Here is a 10089-nt window from a genome sequence, read left to right on the forward strand (position 1 = left end):
GAGTCTTACGTAATAAGCTGGTTAGCTAATTTTTATTAATGAACCTTTTCACTATCAGAAACTTTGTTAAAACATTAAGTTGGGCTAGTTGGTAACGGCTTGAAGGAATCATACTCTTAGCGGTAAGAACACACGCAACACCAAGACACACACACACAGGACACCCGCTAGACTTCAACTATCTTTACTGGACACTTGTACGACATAAATATGCATCACTGAGCACACGCAGGTGCCTCGTCATCGGCATCAGGTCTAACTACGCCCTCCCCTCTCCTCCAAGGCATACGGTTGCGCCGATAAACAATCCCTTTTTCTGCCAATGCCAGGGAGGGAGTGCTTACACACATGTCACCCGCCTCTTGAATACGAAAGGCCTGGGAGCCGAGAAAAAAGAAAGAAAAATTATCGAAGTGTTTCGTATTCAAGAGGCGGGTGACATGTGTAAGCACTCCCTCCCTGGTGTTGGCAGATAAAGAGATTGTTTATCGGCGCAACCGTATGCCTTGCAGCAGAGGCCAGGGCGTAGTTAGACCTGTTGCGGATGACGAGGCACCTGCGTGTGCTCAGTGATACATATTTATGTTGTACAAGTGTCCAGTAAAGATAGTTGAAGTCCAGCGGGTGTCCTGTGTTTGTGTGTGTCTTGGTGTTGTGTTTCTTACTGCTAAGAATATGATTCCTTCACTATCAGAGTTAGGCGTCTAGTTGCCATTAGAGATTTGTAGCAGTTACATGCACTGGAGGGGTTTCTTTCCCTGTGTGCTTTCAAAAGCGCATGTATTTTCGCACGATGCAGCCAAATTTTGTCGAGCCACAGCGGCGAAAGTAATCATGTTTTGTACATTCCAGAAACTGATATGGCTACTACGAACAACTGGCTAAAAGTCTCTAACTGCAACCAGTTGCAAACCTGTGTTAGTTAAAAAGTTAATTATCAGAAATTAGTTAACCAGCTTACTAAATACACCTCACCGGCTTTCTGGTGTCTGCTAACACTGGTAATATTATGCAGCAAAAGCCATATTTTTGAAAACTACTTATTCTTCCCTGAAACACCTGGTGCATATAAATACTGCTCACTTTCCTGTACAACACAGAAACGAAATAATTTCTTCTGTAACATGAAAGTTCCATGAGCCACATAACAAACCCGTGCAAAAAAACTGCATGCATACACACACATCTCTCCAAAACAGCTAAAAAATCCCACACAGTGAAACAATGCTTACACTGTCTTAAGACCAACATTAAAGGCAGCAAACACTAGCGAATTAAAAGTCAAACAAATGCCAAACATATGCTAAATGTCCCCATGGATGTAGATATTAAGCTATGAGCTGATTTTAATAAAAATACATCAGCACAGAAATGCTTAAGCGACTTTGTTGGTGCACTATCCTGACACTTGTCCTCAATATCAGGCAGCCTGCTTGTTGTTCATCATCATCATCAGCCTGACTATGCCCACTGCAGGGCAAAGGCCTCTCCCATGCCTCTCCAATTAACCCTGTCGTTACTTGTCTGCATCACCAGTGGAAGAGGTAGCGTCCTAGTGATGAGACGTGTGCACGAACAGGTAGCCTTCTCCATGGCAGAATGCAGCAGCAAGAAAACTGCACAAGAAAACATTCAAAGTATACAGTTATAGTAACTTCTAATAGAATCAAACACGGAGCAGCAACAATCAGTTAAATGTGCACTAAAATGCAGCACTCCGAGTGAGTTTGATAAGGCTGCTGAGTAATAGCATAAGCAGCAGTCACAAGACTAGAACTAAATGTAATGCGTCCTTGAACAAGAAAAAGCTATAACATGCTGTTGTGTTCAATTCTGCCCCCACATTCGAAGAATGAATGATATTCACAGGAACTGACATTAATGTGTGACACCTAATTAGGCAGGCTCGAGACAAGGCGGTAGGTGACTATGGCATAGGTTCTAGGAACAGTAGGGGAGAGTTATTAGTAGAGTTCGCAGATAGAAATAGTTTACGGATTATGAATACCTTCTTCCGCAAACGAGCAAACAGGAAGTGGACGTGGAAGAGCCCCAATGGTGAGACAAAACATGAAATAGACTTCATACTGTGTGCACACCCTGGCATCGTAGAGGATGTGGAGGTCCTCGGTAAGGTCCGTTGTAGCGACCACAGAATGGTAAGGTCTCGTGTTAGCTTAGATTTGAAGAGGGAACGGAGGAAACTGGTGAAGCGAAAGGCTATTAACGAGTTAGCATTAAGAGGGAAGGTAGAGGAATTCAGACTGCCGCTGTAAAACAGATTTTCCGCTTTAACTGAAGAAGACGACCGCAGTGTCGAAACAATGAATGATAATCTTACAGCTATCGTTACAGAGTGCGCCGCAGAAGTAGGTGGTAGGATGGTTCGACAGGATACCAGCAAGCTATCTCAGGAGACTAAAGATCTGATTAAGAAACGCCAAAGCATGAGGACTTCTAACTCCACAGACAGGATAGAACTAGCAGATCTATCGAAGTTAATAAATAAGCGCAAGGTAGCCGACATAAGAAAGTTAAACGTGGAGAAAATCGAGCATGCTCTAAGGAACGGAGGTAGCCTAAAATCAGTGAGGAGAAAACTGGGCATAGGTAAAAACCAGATGTATGCGCTAAAAGACAAACAGGGCGATGTCATCAGCAATATGGATAAGATAGTTGAATTAGCCGAAGAATTCTACACAAATCTATACAGTAGCGAATGTAATCATCAAGTTACTGAGGGAGGCAGTCGAGCACAGCAATGGGACATCCTGCCAGTAATGAAGGAGGAAGTAAAGAAAGCCTTAGGAGCAATGCAAAGAGGGAAAGCAGCTGGTGAGGATCAGGTAACAGCAGATTTGTTGTAGTACGGAGGAGAGATTGTGCTACATAAACTAGCCACCCTGTGTACGCAATGCCTTGTGACCTCGAGAGTACCAGAAGCTTGGAAGAACGCTAACATTATCTTAATTCATAAGAAAGGAGACGTCAAGGACTTGAAGAATTACAAACCAATCAGCTTATTGTCCGTTGCCTACAAGGTATTTACTAAGGTAATCGCTAATAGAGTCAGGACAACCTTGGACTTTAGTCAACCAAATGATCAGGCAGGCTTTCGTAAAGGATACTCGACAATAGACCACATTCACACTACCAATCAGGTGATAGAAACATGCGCAGAATATAACCAACCCCTATATATAGCCTTCATTGATTACGAGAAAGCATTTGACTCAGTGGAAACCTCAGCTGTCATGCAGGCATTGCGGAATAAGGGTGTGGAAGAGTGTTATGTGAAAATATTGGAAGATATTTATAACGATTGCACAGCTACTATAGTTCTCCATAAAGTCAGCAATAAAATTCCAATACGGAAATGTGTCAGGCAGGGAGACATGATCTCGCCAATGCTCTTCAATGGCTGCTTACAGGAGGTATTCCGGGGACTCGAATGGGAACAGTTAGGGATAAGAGTTAATGGAGAATACCTGAGTAATTTGCGATTCGCTGATGACATTGCCTTGCTAAGCCACTCAGGACAATAACTGCAAAGCATGATCAACCAGTTAGACAGGCAGAGCAGAACGGTGGGGCTAAGAATTAACATGCAGAAAACCAAAGTAATGTTCAACAGCCTAGCAAGGGAACAGCAGTTCGCAATTGGTAGCGAGGTGCTGGAAGTAGTAAGAGAATATGTCTACTTAGGGCAGGTAGTGACCGCAGATCCGGATCATGACAGGGAAATAACTAGAAGAATAAGAATGGGGTGTAGCGCATATAGCAGATTCTCTCAGATCATGAATGGTAGCTTACCAATACCCCTGAAGAGAAAAGTATACAACAGCTGTATCCTACCGGTACTCACCGATGGGGCAGAAACGTGGAGGCTAACAAAGAGGGTTCAGCTTAAGTTAAGAACAACGCAGCGAGCTATGGAAAGGAAAATCATAGGTGCAACGTTAAGAGACCGGAAGAGGGCGGAGTGGGTGAGGGAACAAACGCGGGTTAATGACATCTCAGTTGAAATCAAGAGGAAAAAATGGGCTTGGGCAGGGCATGTAATGCGAAGGCAAGATAACCGCTGGTCCTTAAGGGTAACGGAGTGGATTCCAAGAGAAAGCAAACGCAGCAGGGGACGGCAGAAAGTTAGGTGGTCGGATGAGATTAAGAAGTTTGCGGGGATACAGTGGCGGCAAGTGACAAAGGACAGGGTTAATTGGAGAGACATGGGAGAGGCCTTAGCCCTGCAGTGGGTGTAGTCAGGCTGATGATGATGATGACCAATTTGGCTACCACGAAGAGATATTTAGCCATTCCAGTCATATGAAGATAACATGCAGGCCATAAAATATAAAAATTATTTTGTGTTTCTGATTTGTCTGCACAAAAATTCAGGCAGCTTTTGTTTTCAAAAGTGATGGCACAAAGACATTGCAATATAATGCACATGTTGCTGTAGATAATGTATCATTTGGAGCTATACCAGGTGTTAGGGGAAAATGTATGAACAAAGAGTACAAAGGTGAGCAAGTTCGTCAGGGCAAGAGTGGCACACTCTAAAGCAAATGAATCAAAATATTAAGGCACACACTGCGTCAGATACAATACTTGTAAGTAAAGCTGCATAGAACTACAAGCGATAAAAGCCTCAGAAACGTGCCCCTAAGGGAGCAGCTGGACTGGTAGTTTTTTATTTGTCCCGCAGCACATCCCTCTAGTGCTGAGGCCTGCTCATATCTGTTTAAGTTAAGAATACAAGGGAAACAAGCAAACAAGTGTTCCAAAGAAGATAAAAATGTGCACTTAGGTTGTTCCTTAGGAAATTACCTGTCACTAATTGCAGCAATAAATACCTCGACAAAGAAAATAAGTTATTTACACAGCTTATTACAAACCTTGATGGCACGGGAGAAAGGCAACATCAAATGCATCGGTTCAAGTAAAGCCAGGGGTCTTGTTAAGGTCACAGCAATATTTGTTGACTTAGGCTCAGCTAGTGTAATGCAATCAGTAACTGAACGTCGGCATGAATAAAAAAAACAATGCTCCAATACTCAATTCCAAATGCATTTCAACTGTACAGTGCAGTCAGTTGTGACAAAGTAAGTGTGAAAGAAAACCTCAGCAATGCTCATGACATCGAATAAGCACCTTTCTTCTGTACAGCTAAAATATAAGCTTTGCAGGGTTTCATGTAATGCAAGGATAACCTGGTAAGGTATCAATTATTGATGCTAGCAACAAATATGCTTCTAAAGCAGAGTGCTCCACTTGAACGCCAATATTCAATTATGCATTGCCCGTTAGGCCATGCCTATCACATCACTGGTTCACTTCAAACATGCCATATCTTGTAAGAGGTAGGTACTGCTGAAGTAAACCTATAAAATTTATTTGCTGCTGTTAGACTGCTGTATAAAGGTCATGAAGCAGATAATTGTTTTAATTTGGTCTATACAGTGGTCAAGATTTCCAAGCACGAGAGGCATGAGGGAAAAAACTATAGAAAGCATTTCACACTATAACACAATGCACTTGACTAGGGGAGTGCTTTCATGACGCCCGCAATATCTTTTCCCTTTCTCTTGGTCCTCTTTTAAAAGAAAAAAAAAACGAAAGAGAGAGGGAGCCTGGACCAGAAGATTTTTGGCAGGCTAGAAAAGACAAGGAAAATATACCCACTTGTCTACCTATCCTTTTACAAGTGGCACATGCTTGATATCCAGTGTCAATGGCTGATAGGCTGAACCAGCAGGTCTTGATGTCATTTGCCACTGGTTGAGGTAGCATTGGCTCGATGACAGATGAAAGCTGGTGCAAAAGTAGCGTGATGATACCGGTGGAGCAGCTGTACAGGGCTTGACTGCGGGTGCATTTGAAGAAAGGCTGCATTAGAGCCATGCTTTCATAAACATCACAGAAGCCACATCCCATTAAAACCTCTAGCTGTTCAGTCCAGTGTGTTCATGAGTGGAGGCTAATTATTAATTACCTATGCCTCCAATAGTTAGCAAAAAAAATGGTTTACAAAGCTTGTCATACTTTTATTAAAGCTATTATTCGCGAATCACGTTATACTTTTATCGCTTCAGACTGAAAATGGGGGAATGACATAAATGTAGTCAACGTAAAAAAATAAAATGACAACAAACCTTCCATTGTGCGATTACCTCAGCTGCACTGCAATGGAATGGTTCTGCTATTTTTAATCGTCGTTTCGTTGACCAGAACTATCAAGAAACACAGCACTTGATGTGACTGCGACGTAGAACGGGCAATGCTCCTTATCCAGTAAACACTCAGGCAGCAGAATCAAAAGACGCACGCCGCTACAAGCACTTTTCGTTCTTATGGTCTCCTTTTCATGCGCTGCTCCTGTTCAGTCGGAATAACGAATCAAGCAGCACCCCATAGTTCTCGGCGTGCAACCAAATTCTATCACATAACTCCTGCGCCGAGGAGCTGACGCAAACAGCGTGAGGCGGCGGGTTAAAAGTTGCATAGTTGGCAAGCGAGCGTGTCAGAACACGTTCTCTCTGCAAACGATCGCGTGGTGCCCGCATTTTGCACCTCACTGCGAACAAGACGTGAAGACCAACCCAAATGCATTCGCAGCCCTCAATCATACCACCGACACATCGCAGAAGTCATTTTCCAGTTCTGTACTTACATTTGTCAACGTTCACGGCAAGCCGTTTCTTCTATCGGGCATCGGGCGCCGGCCGCTCTCGGCGTGGTTGCGTGCAGTACGTCAGAGCAGTTTTTGAGCACTGCGTGCGCGTAAGAACGTCTTCCGCAGCACTGGAGCCATCTGTCACCTTCCGAGTTCAGTCACACTACCACAACACTAACGAGGCCGCACATTTAACACAAACAAACGGAAGAAACGCACCCACATCACAACCGTCGCACCCCACCAGCAAAGAGCCGTTTCAGCGTCCTAAAAAAGATAGTGTAGCGCGCGGCGAACATGAGACTCGCAATCTGCCGCCAGCGAACGGAAAGGTGGCGCTAATGTCGCCTAACTTTACACGCGTTAAAAAAAGAATTGATAAAGCCCATTTTGCCACAAACTTGTTGCATTAAACGACAAAATATTTTGTTTCAATTACAAAGTCAGCAAATTGGAATGATTGCGGTGAAAAAATGCGACTACTCACAACCATCTGTTTCTGGCGGCGCTGCGAACGAAAGCTTGGAAAACCGGGCAGCATGCCAGGCAGCTACAGGCGACGCATCTGGGGCCAGGAAAGCCGCAGCCGCTGCACGGCTGCACTGTCTGCCTAGTTCTAAGGTTATAACTCAGCTCCCCGTAACTGCGTCGCACATGGCGTCGCAGAATAAGGAATGATGATGATGTTGCCAAACGCTACTGGTTTCGGTTTTTATTTTCGCATATTGTGTGGCTTAGCGTACTCTACACAGCTTGGCTCATGCGATTTAGTGTACGTGTGTGTACCTAGGGAACACGAGCGTTCGCACGCCGCTCTAGCGTGACGCGCGAAACTTTCAAGGCTGCGCTGCAGCATCGCCTCTGTTTTGTGTGTGTTTATATCACGTCATTGGACACCTTGCACGCTCTTTGCTCGAGCGAGCCCCGCCGACAGTCGCGCTACCGTAGTCTTTTTGTGTGCTTCCTTGATTGCTTTTTGCCTCTGCCTTATGCGGCCCTCGGCTCGGCCTCACGTCCGCTGATGGCAGTAAGAAAAGGCGAAGACTGAACACATGCTTTCGCGCGTCTACTCCGTATGACTACGTTAAAACCCAACACTTTATTCCAGGATTCCTTAGTCATTGCATTACGGGAAGATAGAAAATACAGCTCTCACCACGTTTTCCCTCGCCACAGCTTCGTACCGTGTTTGCGTTGAAGGAGATGCAAGTGAAGATGCGGAAGAGGCACTGCGCCTGTGTTTTAGCGGTGCTCAAAGTGGGGGCTGCTCTCACCCTAGCTTTTTCCATACTGGAAGCTCCTCTGTGGCTCAGTACTACCGAAAAATGTAACAAGTCAAGAATGAGGGCTTATAGTGCTCCAATTGCCGTGCACCTTCCTCATGCAAAGCCCTTGTTACCGCAGTTGAGTACAGCGGGCCGCTGTTACCTGTTTTGTTTCTCTATACTTCTCTTTATAGTATCGGCCGCCGAACATGAATAAAAATTAATATTGCCTTGCCTGAAATTTCGCATGTACAGTCGCTGAGGAACGAAGCAACTTGAGTTCTCGAAGCTGTAAGCCTGCACACGTTACACAGAATTTACTCAGAGCGCGAAGCGGTGCGGCCCTTTTCGCGCGGGGTTTTTCAGTCCCCTGCGATCAGCCATTGCTGGTCGCTCGAGGAGGAGGGTAGTGCGAGGGTTTAAATTGGGCGCTCCCACGCGGAGTGGCATAGTGTACCGGGCACTTTTGCATGGCGGGCAGTGTGCAGGGAAAGTGTGCTTGCGGTGCAGGTTCAGGAAGCTGGTGATATAATTTGGGCGCCATTTGGGCTAGCGAGAACGTGTCATTCAATGAGTGTGGAAACACATCGGTGCAATGCTAAACTTGAATTTTTTTGTAGCTCGCAACAATAATCCCTCTGAAACCTCAGAGCGAAACGCTCTTAATGCTAGTGTGTTTTAGCACCGTCGTACGGTACATCACTGTTCAACTGCACGTTAAAATATGACCTATCAAGAATTACAACAATATCAACACCAACGTGTTTCGAATTGGCAGAGTTGTTGTACAGCTCTGCTGAAATTCTTTGTTAGTTCTGAAATGTTAAATCTGTTTAATGACTGCCTGAGTACAGAATTTAAGGACGAATACTCAGCAGAAAACATTGTTTTCGTGTAGAATGAGCCATCAGCGAAACTGATTCGCTGTAACGAAGTCATCATTGCGCTTATGTAACACAATATGTCACTAGCTCCTATTTTTTCTTAAAGTTCTTTTAATTTCCTTGAAGTGCAAGGCAATAATACTTGAGTATTCTATGAATTCATTCACTTTGTACCAAAATTATTTCGTTCGCTGGTAACTTTTTTCGTAGACTTTATACAATCAAAAATTGTCACTAAATGTCTTCAATTCAAGGCACGTTTCTGAATTTCGGGATAAATGTTCTGTTATGAACTTTGCCCTTTTCCCCGCACTCGAAAATGCGAAAGCAGTAAATCTAGTATTGAGAAAATTGAACTGAAATTTCTAAAATCCACAGCGTGCTCGGCTATGGGAATGTGATTGCAAATTTTTGTTTCGTCTTCAAGGTTAGTTAAGTTGCCGGTTTGAAGTTGTCGGCTACAGTACTTGATTATTTTTGGCTTTTATTTGTTTATTCGCATCAGCAAAATGCTTTCTCGGTTCGTAGTATATTTCTATTGACAGCAGTATATAAGCAGTAAGAAAATTGTATGAACTTTCTATCAACAAATGTTGATAAAATATGCCCTAAGAAAATGTGACTGCAAATGTTTGTTTCGTGTTCAAGGTTGCTTTAGTTGCATTGACATGTTAGGCTAGAGTACTTAATTAATTTAGGCATTTATTCTCATTATAAAACGTTCTGTCGGTGTCTATAGTATGTTTCTACTGACAGCAGTACATAGAAAGCAGTAAGGAAATTGTATGAACTTCCTATCAACAAATTTTAATAGAATATGCTTGGCTAAGGGAATGTGAGTGTAATGTTTGTTTCGTGTTCAAGGTTGTTTTCATAGCTTTGAAGTGTTCGCCTACAGTACATGATTTGAGGCATCTATTCGCATGACCAAAAATGTTTTGTCACTTTCTAGAGTATTTCTGCTCACAGCAGTCCGTAAAGAACATAAAGTAATAAAATGGAATATATCTTCTGTTTTAAAACGTTTTCCCATATCCTGATTACATTCCAAACGCATTTGCTGCGAATAATGTTGGTCGCTTTTCGATATAGTGAAATTGTTGACTAGCTGCAACAGATTCCACCATGCAATCAGGTAAGATGTCGTCACGATTATGCGAACAAGATAGTGTTAATCACCTCGAACACCATGCAGTTTGTTCATTTACTTCTCTCAACGTGTCAAACTGCACCCAGCTTTTCTAGTAACTTTCTATTGACAGGAGTA

General features: G+C 43.5%; 1 long non-coding RNA gene across 2 annotated transcripts; it reads right to left on the reverse strand.

The window, feature by feature from the left end:
- Nucleotides 1-1240: 1240 nt before the first annotated feature.
- LOC149370314 (uncharacterized) lies at nucleotides 1241-6891 on the reverse strand. 2 transcript variants are annotated; one of them, XR_016291159.1, is made up of 3 exons: nucleotides 6671-6891; nucleotides 5691-5863; nucleotides 1241-1616 (listed from the first exon to the last, which is right to left on the reverse strand). It is a non-coding gene; the product is annotated as an uncharacterized LOC149370314 (long non-coding RNA). The 2 variants fall into 2 exon arrangements; XR_016291155.1 differs by having other exon boundaries at nucleotides 5683-5863.
- Nucleotides 6892-10089: the final 3198 nt, after the last annotated feature.

This window comes from Amblyomma mixtum, chromosome 1 (assembly GCF_055824585.1).
Source record: "Amblyomma mixtum isolate Tamu chromosome 1, ASM5582458v1, whole genome shotgun sequence".
Taxonomy (NCBI): domain Eukaryota; kingdom Metazoa; phylum Arthropoda; class Arachnida; order Ixodida; family Ixodidae; genus Amblyomma; species Amblyomma mixtum.